The sequence below is a fragment of the Mustela putorius genome, unplaced genomic scaffold, assembly GCF_011764305.1.
Source record: "Mustela putorius furo isolate JIRA1106 unplaced genomic scaffold, ASM1176430v1.1 tig00003859_pilon_pilon_pilon, whole genome shotgun sequence".
Taxonomy (NCBI): domain Eukaryota; kingdom Metazoa; phylum Chordata; class Mammalia; order Carnivora; family Mustelidae; genus Mustela; species Mustela putorius.
In genome coordinates this window covers 3,591,122-3,609,100 of record NW_025422011.1, presented here as the reverse complement: position 1 = coordinate 3,609,100, position 17,979 = coordinate 3,591,122, and the positions used below count along the sequence as shown (strand labels likewise).

The 17,979-nt window shown below is 47.3% G+C and overlaps 2 long non-coding RNA genes across 2 annotated transcripts; one reads left to right on the top strand and one right to left on the bottom strand.

Moving 5' to 3' along the window:
- Positions 1 to 2,802: 2,802 nt before the first annotated feature.
- LOC101675853 lies at positions 2,803 to 6,479 on the bottom strand. The gene is made up of 3 exons (XR_200249.2): positions 6,193 to 6,479; positions 3,753 to 3,838; positions 2,803 to 3,230 (listed from the first exon to the last, which is right to left on the bottom strand). It is a non-coding gene; the product is annotated as an uncharacterized LOC101675853 (long non-coding RNA).
- Positions 6,480 to 6,555: 76 nt separating this feature from the next.
- Positions 6,556 to 7,621, top strand: LOC123387753. Its single transcript, XR_006602246.1, has 2 exons — positions 6,556 to 6,796; positions 6,992 to 7,621. It is a non-coding gene; the product is annotated as an uncharacterized LOC123387753 (long non-coding RNA).
- The last annotated feature ends 10,358 nt before the right edge of the window (positions 7,622 to 17,979 follow it).

Sequence of the window (17,979 nt, the reverse complement as noted above, 5' to 3'; positions counted from 1 at the left end):
CTCAGAGATGTATGATGATGATTCATTGAGTTATTTGCAAAGGGCTTGGTATGGTGCCTGGAACATACTAAGTATTTGATATATTATTATATTTTTACTGTTATTTTTATTATCAGACCTCTGAAGCCAAGGAAACATCAGAAAAGTGGTGGGACAATCTTCTTATGGCATATTGTGGGGTGGTATTTCCACCATGTGTCTTTGGTTCCTGGGTAGATTCTTCCTTCTCTGAAGATAGCTGGGCTGTTCTTAGACCTTCCTACATATGCTGGGACTCCTCTCAGGAGACGCTGCGTAAAATATATCTTCCTGCAACCTACCCTTTGGTAGCCAAAGGAACTGTTCTCCACTGACCCTGCTAAACCAGGGAGAGACCTGGGAAACTTTCCTGGACCTTTCATCTCAGCTCAGAGACCATAAATTCTTTTCTCCCACTAGCCCTGAGTCCTGAAAGAGGAGGCATCCAGGTAAGGGGAGAGGGACTCAGTCTGTCCAGGTCTGGATCTCAAGAGAATGGATGTGAGAAGATCATCTGTGTTTGACTCACTGGAGCCTAGAGGCAAGACTCTAGTTCCCTCCTATCCACTGGGGCAAATTTCTAAGTCCTCCTTGGACACTGTGAGAGTCCCTCAGGGATTCCATGAAGGCAAGTATGACTTATCTATCTACTCTTCATCCAGATCTTGAGTTTCAATGACTTCATTCCTAGTGGAGGACAGAAGAAAATAATCCCTTATCCTGTCCTCCTGACCTTGTGAAAAATTGGGAACTCAACAAAAATTTATGGAGGGTCCCCTAGATAGGAGGTCATATACTAAGCTCTGAGGAAAGGTAATTAAGACATGCATCCTACTTGCCATCATGGCACTCATAGTCTAGAAGGTGAAAAAGGCCTTTAGCAAATTCCATTCTTCCTTTGGTAAGACCCTTACCAACCCTAGGTTCTTAGGAACTTATGAAGCTTTTGCTTGACCAATAATCCACTACAGGCTTCCTTTCTTTGTTCCAAACTTATCTTTCCTGTGTTCTATTCTGTCAGGAATCCTTTGATCCGTGAGTTTATATGAGCATGTTAACTCGTGTGGATCTATCATTTGAAAAAGAAGTTACATCCATTAAAGTCCAGATTTTTCGTTCTAGGGACTTGGTAATATTTGGGGAGGAAGCCAGGCTTTTGTGGCAGTTCATCCTATCCAAAGCTCATGAGATGATTATGTTAGGTCTTATGGATCTCAGAATAGGACTTACCCGAACCAGTACATCTTGGGTATTAAAGAACCGCTGAGCCTGGAAAGATCTGCTTTCCAAGGAGTGGCCTCAACCTAGCTTCAGTCTGGGGCAGGAGTTAGGATCTCAATTCACTACAAGGGTTATTTACTCTACTTACTTTCCTATATTGAATTTACACAGATTTGGAAAACAAATCATTTGGGGAGGTGATTTTTTTTTTTTAAGGAAGAGTAAAATAGCCACTATCCCTCCATGAAAACACCTTTGTTAGTCATCTCCACCAAGGCAAGAGGATTTCTCCCACTCTATATTAACCTGCTATTTATAAACTCTCACATTTTTAAAAGCATTACAACCTATACTGTGTTCAAGGAAGGAATCTGGTAAGCTGAATATTTGGGAACAGAAATCAATGAGCTTATTCCCTTGGCCTGTGACCTGGAGCAAGTTAACTTTCCCTCAAGGTTTTATTTCCCCTACACAGATTAAAGGAACACCTTCCTTCCCACTCCCCACCTCCCCACCAGAAGGTAGGGGCTTCGGTACTAGTAGCCTGCCTCATCAGCAACCGCTATATTCTCTTATCTGTCCCCCAGTCTTCAGAGACCCTATGATTAGATAAACTGACTGAACCAGGTGTCCACTGGGTTCTAGCCCTGGGTCTGCTGTCCTAACCTAGTGAACTTTGGTGATTCACTTGGCCTCTCTTTACCTTATCTCTAAAACAAAGGTCAGAGTCTACCACACCTATAATTTATGTAATATCATGAGTGTTGCTCAGAGCAAGTTGAATAATTCCTGTCCTTAAGAGGAGCTCTTAAGGTGTTTGGAAGAATGAGCATGTAGGAGTTGAATGTTCTGTAACTGTTATCAGTCTTCTTTTCTGGTCATGGGATGGAGGGCTCAGTGGTTGCTCAGACCTTAGACAACAGGTTTTTCTGGGCCCGTTAGTCCCCACGATGTCTGGCATTGCAGAGACCATCACGGCAAACACAACACAAGACTGACTATGGATTCTTTTTCAGCTGGGACCTATACACGCCCAGCCTCTATCAGCACTTTGGAGATCTTTCCATAAAGAGGAGAGACTCTCACATGGGGCTCAGAGCACAAGCCGGGGAGCCTGGATGAAAATCCTGCTTACTTAAGTAGTTCAGAGACCTCAGACAAGTTCAGGAACCTCTCTGTTTCCTCATCTGAAGATGGGAATAATAATAGTACCCACCTCCTTTGGTTACAATGAGTAAATGAATACATACAAAGTGCTTAGGACATTGCCTAGTATATAAAAAGTGGTCAGTTGGATGCTTTTGTTATTAGTGTTTCCTCCATTCATCAGGCGTCTCTGTCTCTAATATCCCCCCCCCCCTTTTCAGGTCCCCCTTGGGAGATTTCTATGCACTTGAAGATTTCAAGGAAAACATAAATACTCTGTAACTAGTTTGGCCCTGAAGGGCTCAAAGCAGGATGGACATGAGGCAGGTTGCAGCATGATAAAGGCCAGTTCCTGCTGAGGACTTGGTGCATCCATATCAGGGCCTGGAAGTTAACCTGATCATAAATCTCTAATCATAATGAGCCCTGCATGTGCATGAGTCTGAGATCTAATCAAAACATTAGTAACTCTCCTGAGTTACAATCTAGACCAAAGTTGTGTTTTGATTTGCAACTTTACATATCATGTTAAACCAATCAGAACCTATAACCTATATATCCGCTAATACTGGTGGTCCACAGCAGCAAGTTATTCCATGAGTCAAAACACTTGGTATCAGCCCTAGAGATGAGGAACCAAAAGGATAAGACAAGACTGGGCCTGAGTCCTCTCTTCTCCCTGTGGCCAGTGGTTCTCAGGCTCTTCAAGGCAGTAGCTCCTTCATGTTTTTCTCCTCCTTGTCATCAGAGGCCTGCGTTCTCACTGGTTAGCTTCCTTCTGTTGACTTGAAGAGGAGGATGAGTAGTAGCAGCCAAGCTCATGGGGTAATTGAAGTCTTTGTTACCTATGGGTATGAGGAGTACCTCCTGTGATGTTTGCTCTGCAGCCTGCACTTTCCCTACTAGGTCCCAGCCCCTATGTCAAAGGAGCCAACATTGACCCTTAAGCAGAGGTGGGTAAATAGAGCTGCCAAAGTTACAGATCCAGACAGATGACATCATGGTTTGAGAGTTGCTGATAGAGTCCATAGCTTCTTCCCCAGATTATTCTTTTTTTTTTTTTTTTTAGATTTTATTTATTTATTTGACACAGAGAGAGAGAGAGATCACAGGTAGGCAGAGAGGCAGGCAGAGAGAGAAGGGGAAGCAGGCTCCCTGCTGAGCAGAGAGCCCGATGCAGGGCTCAATCCCAGGACCCTGGGATCGTGACCTGAGCTGAAGGCAGAGGCTTAACCCACTGAGCCACACAGGTGCCCCTCCCAGATTATTCTTAATGGCAGTTCTCAAAGAGTCTTTTCTTTACAGGCATGAGCCCTAGAGGTTTCTATCCTTGAACTAAGTCCCCAGATATCAGTCATTTCATTCACCTCAAATTATAAAAGTCCAGTGCATTTGCCAAAGATGTAATGAGTCCATTTTGCTCTCCATGGTTTGGACCAGGGTCACACTCGCCCTGTGTAAATGAAACAATGGGATGAGGAGGAGCATCAGATATTTCCATTGGTCCTGGTTAGAACTTAAGGTATGCTCTGGCTCTCCTTACTCGTGGAAACTTCTAGTACTGAAGGGAACTCCACTATTGTCTATTCTGGAAAACCTGGCTAGGGCTCAAAGAGGGGCTGCTCTGTTTCTCAGACTAGCTGTTACACTTAATCACTGTTTGACTTATGGCAGGTTATGTAGCCCCTCTAAGTCCCGGCTTTTCAACTTTAAAATGGTAACGGTAGTAGGAACTGTTTCACTCAGCTGCTGTAAGGATTGAATAGGATGATACATACCTATTAGCACAGTAGTTGAGATCAGTGAATAATCAATAAATATTGGTCATTGTTAGTCTTGGTATTGTGCAACAGAAGGAGGGAGAGGTGCCCCATATATTTTCCATCTTCCTATATGTCAAGTCTTTGCCTTATTCTGGGTGCTTCCTAAGCTATGTATCATCCTGTAAGTAGGTAAGGCACCAAGCCTCTTGGGTACCCTAAAAGAAATGAGGCCACTGCTAATCAAAATCGGGCTGTGAGCAAATGTTAATTGTAAGAAAGACTAGAAATATCTCCTATTATCTCTTGGGGCTCCTACTATTATATTGATTAACTGTGAGCTAGAAAATAAGTGTGAGGAAGAAAGCTCTGTGCCCTGATAGTGGGCTACCTGGTTGACCTCAGGAATCTGAGCAGAGAAGGAACTGGAAAAGCTCAGCTCAGACCCTCAGTAGAATCCACCCCACTACATTTTGGTAGCCATCTTAGGTATTTTATCTGAAAGACATGCCGTGTCCATCATTCAGTTCCTCATATACTTGTGTTTAAAGACTCCTAACAGCAGATAGGACAATTTCCTTCACTCTGCTGTGAATGGCGGCCAGGCTTCATGACGCCTTATAACAAATTTAAAATAAAGGTCCTTCAGGGACTATGAATCTAGATAACTGTGGAGAGAGGGTGACTGGAAAACTAGACCACATTCAAGATTCTAAGGGCGAGAGACGTGTTTGCCTCAAAGTCTCACCCCAGATCTCCTTGGATCAGCCCCAACAGGAACTGTCCTTTCTATTCCAAGTGACACCTGGAGTTTAAAAGTTGAACCAGGCCATGGGACACAACATGTCTCTGACGTTCAAGAACTCCTGGATTCTCTGAAAGCAGGACTGGGTCTAGGTCTTTTGCTCAGCACTCCAGCTTGCTCTCAGTAAAAAGGTCTCTGGTAGAGAAAAAGGCTGTGGCCTCTGGGCAGAGATTTGTTTCATGGGGAAACGAAGCAAATATAGGCTAGAGAAGAGCAGTTTTACCTGGGAGCTCCCTCTACTGGCTCTTTGGTAGAAATTCCTAAGCAGTCATTCTGCCCTGCCCTGTGGGTATCAATTTGAGGCATCTGAGCTTCTCAGGGCCTTGAACCAAGAAGAAAATAAGGTAGCCAAGGAAGATGAAACTCCACAGGTTGGCCTCTTTTGCCTCCTTGATAATTTCATCTAACATTCATTGGGTGCCAACACAGTGCTAGGCATTTTACTTGTATGATCTCCTTGAATACCACAACTCCATGTGGCAAGGTTTTACAAATAAGACAGCCCAAACCTGGAACATTAAGTAGGTTCCTGGCACGACTAGAGCTGAGCATACTCACTGTTCTTAGGATTCTCCTGAGTGAGAACTCAAGAGAATCAAGAACCAAGAGACAAATGTGAAATTAGAAGCAGAACTTGTTCTCACCACCTAATATAAATAGGTTACACTTGGCTATGGGATTGTTCCATAAACATTCTAGAGCATTCCATCTTTGCTTTTTAAAAAGTCCAGCCCGTGAGACAATGAAGTACGTGACAATGCTTGCCCAGTGTGTGCTTCTACTGTGATGCCCATACTGAAGAACTCAGAGTAACTACCACAGTGACTAGTAAGAATTTCCATTACAGAGGTGAGGCCTTCTTTAATTTGTGGAACATGTTCACACCTACATCTTTAAAAATCAAATCTTGTGAGGTGGGTAGAGCAGGTAGCAGTGGACTCATTTTATAAGTTGGAAATTCAAGATACTGAATGACGTGTTCCAGATTCTCGTTAGGAACAAATGGCAGAGCCCAGACCAGATCTCCACGTACAGATTAAGTTCTGACTTTCTGGTTGGCATTGGTTGAAACGGAGGTCCAGATTGGGCTTTTTAACTACAGAAAATACTGTGAAAGCACCTCCTTGATCCTTACGTCTAGATCTTGGCCTGAGTCACTCCTTTCCCTGTTTCAGGCTGGTTCCTAACTGAGCTCCCTTGATAGTGAGTCATTTGGGAATTAGAAATTACACAGCCACTTACCTTTTTTAAGGCTAGTCTCTCACCAACCCCCATTTCAAAGGTATCTAGGTCCCTGTGAGAATCCTAAATATTACTTCAATTCTCCGGTACAGGCAAAGATGTCAACTTTTTCATTTAATACGGAATAATCTCAAAGCATTTCTACATTATTACTTTCTGGGGAATCATGGGATTCCCATTCTCTTTGGATGGGTACTGGTCTCTAATTTCATTGCTGTGTTTCTAAACCTCCATTATGGGACATCAGCCACACTGGGTTTACTAAGTTCCTCTACCCCTGCCTCAAGATTTTCTGCCAGCCTCCGCTTCTCCTTATAGACTGAGTGATGTCATAATGGATCAGAATGGTCTCTGGTGATAATAACACAACAGAGCCAAGAGTAGGCTTTCTGCAGCACCTTCTGAGCAATGAGACTGTCACTGTCTTAAATGGAGTGGTTGGGTTAAAAATATGTCTGTGATGTAACTCCCCGGCCCTGAGCAGGTCCCTCTGGTTTGACCTGTTAATACCACAAACTCTACTTTGCCAGAAATATGACTACTTGACGAATAAGTTGGTCCTGGCCTGCCAATTTGAAGCGAACTCATATTTGTCCATCTGCTGGTAAGGCTGAGCAACCCTTTATCTAACCGTAGCCTCGAGCATCTGTCCCCCATGTCCCTGCCACTCCCAGGGAAGCCAAAATGATATCAGTGAAGGAGGGGCGGGGAGAGCATGGAACTGCTTGCTCACAGGGAACTGTGAGTGATGGAATATAGGTTGCTGACACCCTATCCCTTTCATTCTTGCTTGTTGTAGGAGCGCCAACGATCAAGAGGAGACCAGATGAGTTTTCAAAGCAGTCCTCAAACACCCAGGACACACCTCATCCTTTGCCTCGTGCTTTCTGCAATGTTGCTGCTTACAGTCATCTTCCTGTTAACCCTTGCCATAATTACCCCTTCCTGATCACCATTCTTTCACCATTCACAACCCACTCAGCTCTTTCTCCAAGGTGCCCATCTCATAGACAGTGGCTTTGTTCTCTGGCAAGTTCCCTTCTGAGTTATGTCCAGATGGCTAACAGTAGTTGCCCTCTCTCCTACCCCCTGCTTCATGCCCCAAAGCCCAGTATGTCAGGAAAATCACAGCACACCATGCCTCTCCCAAAATGAAGTGGCAAGACTCTCTATGAGCGCATTCTCACTCAGTGAAGGTACTCAAGGTATCTGATTGTGATGTAATTAAAACTAGATGGAAAGACCAGAAATCCCTTAATCCCAGTCAGATACAGTGAAAGAGCTTACTCATGACTATTTGGATTGATTGAGAATGTGGAGGTAGGAAAAAAGAGAAAGAGAAAGATTTTCAGGATTGCATTGTCCCTGAATACAGGATGGAATCATCTAGACATTTTTTTTTCTCCAATTAAATTTGCATTTCATTCTACCACATTGTGATGGCTTCACTCTAGACATTTTCGTTTGAGACCCAAGGCTTTTCTTCATGGGTTCTGAACCACAGGTTCCTGGACGGTGAGGTAAGTGACATTTGCCAGCACTGTCTAGGGTGATTTGTAGTGATCTCCAAAGCCCAGGGCTCCACCCTGTTAGGCAGTAAGATTTGTCTGCTCTGGGTTCCTTCTGACCCAAATGCCCTTCAGGGATCCCCAGCCAAGCCACAGACGTTAGGCCAACCTCACAATGTTAATCTCATTCATAAAACAGACCCCAGGATTACCCAAATCAGAATTTGTTGAGGTTATGGTGCTCTCCTTCTCAAAGACAATCACTACAAAAAGTGTGGTCCTTGGAAAACCCACTATACCTGGAATTCATATTCCTCCCCACATCTTATTTCTGCTTTTAGTGGTAAGCTAGAACTAATGGAAGATGCTGGCTTTTCACAGGTGAGCTTCAAGTCTCTCTCCTATGGCAAGATTCAGACCCAATTTGTTATTTTAGTCATAGCCTTGCCCATAAGTACAAAAAACTGGCCAAGCCAGGAGATATGTGAGTCCATTCTTCCGTGTGCTCCAGCCTATAGTTATTGGACTACAAATTAAAGACAATGGAGCCCATATTTTCTTATTTGCCTATCAGATATAGTGACCCAAGAAGCTAGTTTCAAGGCATTTTTAATCATGAAAAGATAAAAAGTTTAGTGAATTCACACCCCCATGAACTCATGATTGAGCTCTTCCTGCCCACCGAATTCAGCTGTGGCAGACTGTGTCTACCAACCACAAAATTAAAGCCAAACTCACAGGCATCTTGAAGCACCCCTCAGGTAGTTCTTTTTTCCCCCGGCAGTCCATGCTTTTCAAGCTCTGATCCTTTTCTATTTAGTCTCTGCTAAACTAAAGCATGCTGGCTTCCTAAGCCCTACCCCACCCTACCCCTTTAGCTTCAGCCCCCTACCATGTGCTTGCTCTGGCTTCCTTGTCTTTGCTTAGATCCTCACCATGAAACCTACTGTAGACATTCCTGGGTGACCCTCTGAGTCCCTATTCAAATGTGCCTTTCATCTGACAAGGCATGGGAAAACCCATCATCTGGTTCTCCGGGGTGTCTAGTAGAGTGGCATAGGGAGGGAGGAGGGTATTTGAAAGAGCTCACTCGCTGATAATGAAGGTGTGCGAAGAAGAGAGACTGTCTTAACTGTTCTGAAGTTGAACACTGCATTTAGTTGAGACTTTTGAATGCTGATGGCAACAAAAAAAGGGGGTGCTGGAATTCTAGTCAATTTCTTCCAGCGTGCAAGTGGTCCTTAAAAATATCACCCTCAGACCTCCAAATATGCTGGCTTCTAAGAAATATTTCCCAAGACTGAATGTACCTCTTGATCAGGGTAAGTGATGAAAACATGTATTTAACAGGGGAAGGGGACTGTGGAATACCTTGTATTATGCATGCCGTGGCGCATCTCCCCCATGGTGCTAATGCCTTAGCTTCTAAAGTTTTCAGAATCAGGAATATGTGATCAGGGATGCCAGTTTCTAAAAGGGTGAAGGAGGGCTTGGATGATTAGCCAATCCAAATGCAGATCTGCTGCTGTTCTCACCTTAAGACAGCTTTCTTGGAAGACTGGACTGGGGAGTTTCTAACTCCTCCCTAGTGCCATCCAAAGGGAGGCACTAACATGGAGGTATAAACATGGCTGTTGTAGCAGCCTGAATGGACATAAAGTTCACTGCATCTCCACACTGGCTGGGTTTGGACAAAACTCTTGAGGCTGAACCAGCTGGTGCTTTCCTTGGTATAACTGGAGAGGGTGTCTTCTCAAGCAGATGGTCTTTTGGCGGGGGCAATTCTCCTGGCATACGGGCCTCTTGAAGGAATAAAGTAGATTCATTATTCAGGCCACCTCTGAGCAAGTCCCAGATATGTGCAATTCTACATGATGGTACCCAGAACTGGAATATAGAAAACCAGATATTGGAATAGAGGCAACACGATGGAGTGGTATAGGCATGAGTGTTGGAGCCTCACGGATAGGAATTTGATTGGATACCAAGTTTAACCAACTTCAAGCTTTAAGACTTTTGGGCAAGTCACTTAAGCTATCTGGTCTCCATTTCCTTAGGTTTAAAATGGGATAAATAATAACTAATATTTCTGGAGTGATTTCTGTGCTCAACAATCCAGTTGGGTAAGTTAACATTATAATGACACCCATACAGTTGCCTTAAGTACTATTCAAGATCGTTGATGTAAAGTGCCCAGCACGATGTCTGCCACAGAGTTGGTGTCAAAAACTATTGGTTTCTTTCTTCACTATCCCATCCCTTATTTTGGCCCAAATAGGTCAGCTCCCTAATGGAGACACCTTTAGGCAAAGAGGAATCTCTTTCCTGGACTTCCCGATACATTCCCTTTAGTTGATTTCTGGGGAGCTGCAGTTTTTTTTTTTCCTTCTCCAAACCTAGTACTTTACCTACTGGCATTTTTCTTGGTGCTTGGAGAGGAGACAAGAGACACAAGCAGGACATTTCTGGGCTTCAGTGACCCTGAAAGAAAGGAGACTCCGTTCTTTTCAAGGGCTTGGTGACAGCAGTCTACACCCAGAGCCCTCTGGGGAGACATTAGGGGATGCAAGTCCTCTTCATGCTTGGGATGCCCAGGAATGGCCTGGCAGTGCAGAAGGTGGTTTTTATCTTGGACTGGTTCCACATCAGTCTATTAACTCCCTAGGTACTGAACTTCAATGCTCAGACAGTAATTGGGCACCATAGCACTTAACAAAGAATGGAGGGACAGCTCAGAAAGCCAAGGACACCAGCTCCAGTCGAGGCATGTACCAAAGGAGGGGACTGCTGTGTGTGTGGGGTGGGGTGGTGGGGGGAATGGAGACAATGGCTACCTAGGACTAACTTCTGTTTCTGCTGAGCTTCCTAGCCACACCCCCGCCTGCAATCTAACCAGCCAGCTTCATTGCAGTAGGAAAAACAGGGACACTGCAGAAGGGCGCCCTCTTTCGGCAGGGGGAGAAGCAGAGACGCTGAGTCTACCAGTCCGCTGAAGTTAGATTAGGATAATTTTGGCTGCTACATTGAGCACATTTCTTCTTTTTCCAACTCTACCTCATTTGTAAGAGCTAGATTTCAGGGTTTGCTTAAAGATGTCAGGGGACCCTCAAAGTGACCTCGAATGAACCTGCCTTGATCTCAACATAGACACAATGGCATCTAACCACCATAGAAAGTAGGTCACATTATTTTAAATGGTCTCTTCTTTTTATAGTTTATGTGGTCTGTATCGGAACTATATGGTTTCTGTGAATGTGCTCCATATACATGAGTTTATGCTTACACATATACCTAGTCTCATAACTCTAGAAACATATATACTTTGTGCGTTTAGAAACATCCTTAGCCTGACATCTTCATGATTCCAAGAAGACTGCCTTGAAATGCTGCTGCCACATGATGGGGAAGCTTTCTTGTCCATCAGGCCACATCTGATGATACCATGTGATAAGCCATCTTCAGTGCAAAAACCAGGGCCACCTGCCTCCCATTGATATTTTTTCTGACTGCATACCTCCCCACTGCAGCCCCGTTCTCACATGCATTCATAGAGGCATTCATGGAGCTAAAAATAAGCAGCTGCTGATGGGGCTGCCAGAGAGTGTCCTCCATCCTGAGCAGCCGTTTAGTAGGCAAAACTTAAGCCACGGACAGGAATTGAGGGTACAAGATGGGTTTTACCTTAAATTATAATCTCTAAGGCAAGCCAAGAAGCCTAGGAAGGTCTGAAGAGGGAGATGAGAGGGTATGAAGGGTCACACTGTTGAAAGATCAGCTCATGATCACTCTTAGGCCTTGTGCCCCAAATGGTAGCTGTAGCCTCTGAAAAACTGCTTCCTGGCATCATCCCATTGTCAGGGAATGTTAAGAATGAGGGTTAATATAGGAAATAAAGACCTGGCTTAATGCCAGTTCTCTGCTTTCCAGTGGGCCCCCCCCCCTTTCTGGGCAGAGGGCAGATGAGTTGGGTATAGGATGCTGTGTAGATTTGGAAGGGCAATCCCTGTGTGTGTGATTTTGTTCAGATCTTTCAATTTGCAGGAATTCTTCCCACTTCATCACTCCACCAATCAATAAACCCTTTGTCATACTGAGGTGTGGCATGTCTTCTGCTGAAATCTCAGATTCAGATACAACACCTGAGGCATGTGAGCACACACACTTTGTCACCCTCATGAAACAAGCTCCATTCAAATTGGTTTAAAAATAGCTCCCATCCACTGGTCTCCTTTCTTAGGAATATTATTTTAAGAAGAAGAAAAATAAAAGATCTCTTGGTCTTTTAGAGGGAGGAAGGGTAAAACCATCACCTAGTCTTAAAAAGTTCTGATAATGTTGCAAGAGACTAAGCATTTGCACTCTTTGTTGAATTTTCTTCTCTCTCACCATTCAACAAAAGTTGTTTATTCGCTAATACCCTGTCCTCAGGATATTTGTAGAAGTGGGTTTCCTTTTTGCCTGGTGAGGAGAGGGAAAAGCTGCAACACTGAGCCCTGTCCCTCCCTCTCGGGTTTCCCCCTCCCCCTAGCAGTGACTCCTTGGATTTGTGAATCAGCTCCCCCCTCCCCCATTCAGGGGAGCCCCTAAACGCTACTGGCCATTTACAAAGGGCTGTGTGTGTGTGTGTGTGTGTGTGTGTGTGTGTGAAACTGCAAGCTTATTTGTTCCTGTTCTGGGAGTCTGTCTGTCTGTAACTCGGATTATTGCTCTCTGGGAAGCTGTAGCTGGCTGATTCCGTGGGAGACCAAGTAGGATGCGTGGGCAGAGGAAACAGAAGAAGGAAAAGGAGGGAGGGAGAAGAGGGGAGCAGGGGAGACAACGGGAGCCGTAGAATCTGTTATTTGCGTCACTGGAGGAGCTGGGGCTATCTGCCCGACAAACACACGGAATTAATCCGAGTCATAGCCGTAGCTGTCTTTGCTACAGTGACCAGTTGCGAAAGGGCGGGGAAAGGACGCTCGCGGGAGTCTGTACTGAGCCGACTCTGCACTGGGCGGCCGAGGGCTTTTGGGGAGGGGGCTGTCCTGCTGGGCACGCCCTCGGGGCCCCGCACGCCTAGTGCAGACGCGGCCTCAGCCTCCTTTGCAGCTGCCTAGCCCGAGCCTGGGGTGGCGCCTGCCTCAGCGGCCTCGGCTGCTCAGTGGCTGCGCCGAACACAAAGCGCTGTCTCTGAGCAGAAGCCTCTTCTCGGCTGAACCAGACCCACCAAAGAGGAGAATCTGCACGTGACGTCAGTAGCTCCTGACTGACGCAGGCTGGCAAAGGAGACTCAAGGCGGCTGCTACGCGCTGCCTTCCTGAGTCTATTTTCTCCAACCCTCTCGTAGTGAATTTACTAGAACGCAAAACACACACACTCACACACACACATACACACACACATATGCAGCTTTCAAAATATACATTTCCAAAGGCGGTGTGTTGCAAACACAGCGCGATTTTGCAAAGCATGGGTGGGAAACGTGGGAAGGGTATGGAAGCTTTTTTTTTTTTTTTTTATTCCCTCATTTGGGAATCTCCATCGTGGATAGCATTAGACTCTAGAGCTTTCTTGGGAAGCTCCTCTGGGGAAGGGGCCTAAGGACCCCCTTTCACCCCTCCCCAGCATGCAGGGAATCTGATCAATGGAGACAAGCAGCTTTAAAAGAATACAACCACTCCAAAGCCTTCTGCTGGGGAGACTGCGAGAAGCTTGCAACAGGCAGAGGCAGACGGGAGTTCATGGGAGGGTGGGAAAATATAATATTTGGGTATTTTTCTGCTTTGAAAAACATCACCTGCAGTAATGCAAGTGAGTCTGGTGGTGCAGAAAAAAGTGGGGAGGGGGCGCTTAATGCACGTTTAATGTTTTGGAGGTAACGTTCCAGCGAAATGCCTTTGTGTGTGGAGGTTTTTTCAGTACTTGCTAAAAATAGCATCAGGGTTTGATCGTGTTCCAGAAATAGACCGAGGGCTGTACTGGATAAAAAGCCAGCGCGGGTGGAAGAAAACCTGGACATCACCGCATTGCCCCCCCCAACTATGTCTGGAAATTAATTGTTGGATTTTTCCTCTCCTCTCTTCTGTCTCCCTCTCTCCTCCACTTTCTCTTCCCTCCCCCTGTGTTTCTCTTTCTCTCTCTTAAGGAGTTCCCGTTTGGGTAAGTAATATTATGTCATGTGCATGCGGCAGACTGTGAGTATGAGCTGAGGCTTACTTTGTGCATGCTCTGGGGTTCTTTTTTTGGCTGCCTTTCTACCCCTTTCTGAAGGAAGATGGTGGGACTGAGTGGAGGGTGAGGGGTATAGCTGTGTGTGTGCATAATGAATTTGGGGCTGCATGCAAGGGAACTGAAAGGGGGAATTCTTGCAGAGCTGGGAATCACCCTGACGAATCTCTGAATCAATAGCTGCTGCAACTCTCTTTCTCTTTATGGGTCGGCGCTGTTGAGCCCGGTTCTCTCGACTGCCCCCCTCCACTCCCCATTTTCTCTGTCTTAAAGGGTGCTCAGATACCACTTAATGGACCATTTCTCTGTGACATTAATGGAGGCGATGTGATATAGATTAAAATTGCATGGATGGGGCTGGGCGGTAAAGAGAGGGTAAAATCTCCATTCCCTTGACAAACTTCCCTACTCGCTCGGTTCCTGGAGCCCGAGGGCTGAGACCCCGGCCCCGGGCAGGCTCAGGGCGCGGTAGCTGTCCATAGAAGGCAGGTGCTGAAAATTCCTTCGTCCTCCGCGAGTTCAGCTCCAAGCGCCAGGGGGCGGGGTTGGCGCCAGCTGCGGATAGCCCCGCCCTGGATGCAGAAGAGGGATTCGGAAAGGAGGGGGTTAAGGATGTTCAAAGGGGAGAGTCGTGACTTCGGTGAGAGCTTGGGGGAAAAGGAGGGGTGAGTGGGAAGGAAAGGGAAAAAAAATTTAAAGGAGGGGGGAGCGAAGTGTTAGATTCGAGGATGAGCCAAGGCCCAGCGCTCCAGGAACCGAAAGCCGGTGGCTTACGGGCTTTCTCCGCAAAGGCCAGTTTCTATCTGGGTCTCCATTCCCAGGCTCCTGCACCTTCCCGCCAGTGGGTTTGAACGATTTCTCTCCGGTGATGGTGACTCTCAAAATAAGAGACTATAGGTTGCTTTATTTGGGCCCTCCTCACTCCCACTTCATGCCCCCAACGCTCCCACATTCTGCAATTCCCGTAAGGTGTGTAAGGATGTGTCTGTGCATTATGGCATTTTTCTTATCATTCCCCTTTCCTTCGCGTCCTAGTCATAGGAGCCCCAAATGAGTTGTGGAATGAATGAATTAGAAGCCAAAGCACAGGAGTTGCTGGTGCGATGCGCAGAAAATCCAGGCTTGGGAACAACGCGTGGTGCCTTAAAGTCAAAAGCCAAGGGTTTCTGAAAACCGACTCCGAGAGAAACTGGGGAATGGGGGTTCTTCTCCAAGTTGCTAAATGTTACTGGGGAGACCATCCACTCCCTGGGGTTATGGGATCGACCCAAAGTGAGATTCATTGCAATGGGCTCCAGACACTTTGACCAAACCTGTAGCCAGACAGGTGAGGAGGGAGGAAGGTTATCGGAGGCCAGAGGGGGGATGAATATCACGAGCACGCAAAGACATTCATACTGATTAACTCCTCAGAGAGGAATAATAAAAATGCATCCTCTAACTGGCCCACAAAAGTGGGCTGTACATGGTAGGGGAAATGAATCTTGCAGATCTGTGATAAGCTTGTGTGCATACAGGGATATTTTCTACATAATTAAAAAAAAAATAAACTCGGGATGGTGAGGTAAGTATCTCAAGGGGATAGCCTTCAGGCGAGAGAGGAGAGCCCAGGTACTCCGTGCTCCCTCTGCCCCATATTAACCCAGCCACAGTCTCTGGCTTTAGTGACCTGACCCCCACACAGGGCACCCAAGGTGCAGCCCTGAGGGGGAAAATAAAGAGGGTGGGTCGAGTTATTTTTAGTTCAGAAGCAGTCCCTTTCTGAAAGATTCCCTGGTTAAGACTGAGTATTCGTCAACTCATAATAGTAACAAGGGCTGTTACCGATGTTGTGGAGAATAACACAAATAACGCTGCAACCCACACTGTGTCTTGACAATTCAGCTCAAACCAAAGCTGCTCGCAGCCTCTCGGCCCACCCCTCGGCCTCCTCGTCATTCACCCAGACCTACTGGTTTCTTTCCCCAAGCCTCGCCCCTCTCGGTCCTGAAAGTTGCGTGGTTGTGTTTACAAATTCTGCCACATTTGCAAAGGAAGTAGCTGGGTAGGGGGAAGCGGCCGGGGCCGGGAAGGGTGGTAGGCTAATAAAACACTTGCAGCACGTGGAGCTCTGGTGGGGGTGGGGGTGGTCCAAAAGTCATGAAGGGGAGGGGAGGTGCCCCCTGTCCTCGTTTCCCCCATCCCTCGTCCCCCATCCCTTGGCACAATGCACAAGTTTACCCCCGAACTGGATCCTATTAAATAATTCAATGGTAGCGGTGTAATTTTGGTTGGAACCAGCACGGATTCCCAAGTCGTGACTGCAAAAAGTGAGTAATGCGCGCTGGCTGCGTCATGGCTCTAGTCACAGTTCATTCCGAACTGAGAAGGAATCGTGACTTTGCCTGGAGACGTCCCCTACATGGGAGACCGGGGGGGGGGGGGGCAAGCCAGGGGAGACGGGGGTGGGGGGGAAGACCTATCCAATGAAAACCGCTGCCAGGGGGGCATTTGAACTCCGCCGCTCGCTGTCTCGCTCTCCCTACTCGGCCCGGTGCACCTCTCTACCCCCTCCCAGCCGGCGCGCTCTCTGGCGCGCTCGCTCGCTCTCCCGCTATCCGACGAGTCCTCAACAAGTTGGAGGAAAGCAGGAACGCAGGGGTTAAGCTCGGAAAGCAGCAATTACCAAGATCGTGACCCTCCCACACAGTACAGTAACTTATATACTTACCTGGAAGAGCCTGCTTTGCCGCTGGGCAAACACCCGTGGGGGGCGGGGAGGGGCGGGAGGGGAGCGGGCCGGTTGGAAAGGGACTCCTTCAAGCTGGCTGCAGTGCGGACGGGACCAGCGCGCTCTCGGGGCCCCCGGACCGAGGTAAGGAGGAAGGGGCTGGTACACTGGTCGGCTGGTGGTCTGTAGGTTCCCTGGTCCGCTGAGCAGAACTTTTTTTTTCCCAGTTGCCCCGCGCCGCAGCGGCGGCAGGCGCAGACGGTGGAGCCCCCTCTGGCGCGCTGGACGCGCCGACGCTCGGGGGGTGTGTGCGTGCGTCTGTCGGTCGCCTAGCCGAGGGGATGCCGTGGGAGAGTGGGTGGGTCGCAGAGCTGCGGAGGGTGATGGATGGGCGGAGGGGGTGGGTCGACAGGGACTTGGAGACAGTGACTACTTCGACTAGATACGTTTATTCCGGGCTTGCAGAGCAAGAGCGTGTGTGCGCCCGCGCCCGCCCGCACGTCGATTCCAGGGTGGCAGAGAACAAATATGGCAACTTTCTTGCAATGTTTGCAGCATCCTACCCTGGCTGGGTTTTTCCCCACTGGGGGGCTACTGTTGTGCAGGGAGGTGATCTGAACATTCCTTTGCCCACACCCTTCTTGGATACTGGGCGCGGGGGGGGGCGGGCAAGAGCAGACATGGGAAGGGTGGCGCTGCACTGGGAGGAAAGAGATCAACCCCTCGAAGTTTGGATGGATGGGATGGCAGAGGGGGCCTAGACTGAGACAGGGGAGAGGGAAGGAGGGAGAACGAAAAAAAGGGATCACCCTCCTCCTTCCAACCCTGTCTCCCTTCCGCTCCCCTCTCTTTCCTCCCGCAGATGCTGGAATCTCCCGTCGTTTGGGGAGCCGGCGATCAGTGAGGGGCTCGTCCCTTGTTGTTCCCCTCAACCTTCTGCAGAATGGGGAGGAAGGGGGGGCTGCAGCAATGAAAGGGCACCTGAGGCGAGTGGGGCATTAGACACCCAATATCTGGATGGGTTTGAAGGGGGTACAGAGGGAGGAGCTTCACCATTTCTCTTGAGCATTCAGAACTTTTTTTTTTTTTTTTAGGGTGGGATTGAGACATTCTCATTTTTCTAGAAATAGGTTGACTAGCGTGGAGTTTGGGTTTATTTTATGTTCATCTTGCCTGTCGTTTTCTGTCTGAGTCTTCTGGCTTGGGTCCCGTTGGGAGAGGTCTGTCTCTCTTGAATCTTCCCTTGCTCAATATCTTGCAGCCCTCTCCTCGTTTGGGCTGGAATGGGGGTAGGGGTCTTGGCCAGCTTTTTGCAACAACAAGATTTTAATGTGTTCCAGTCTGGGTTTTGTTGAATAATTA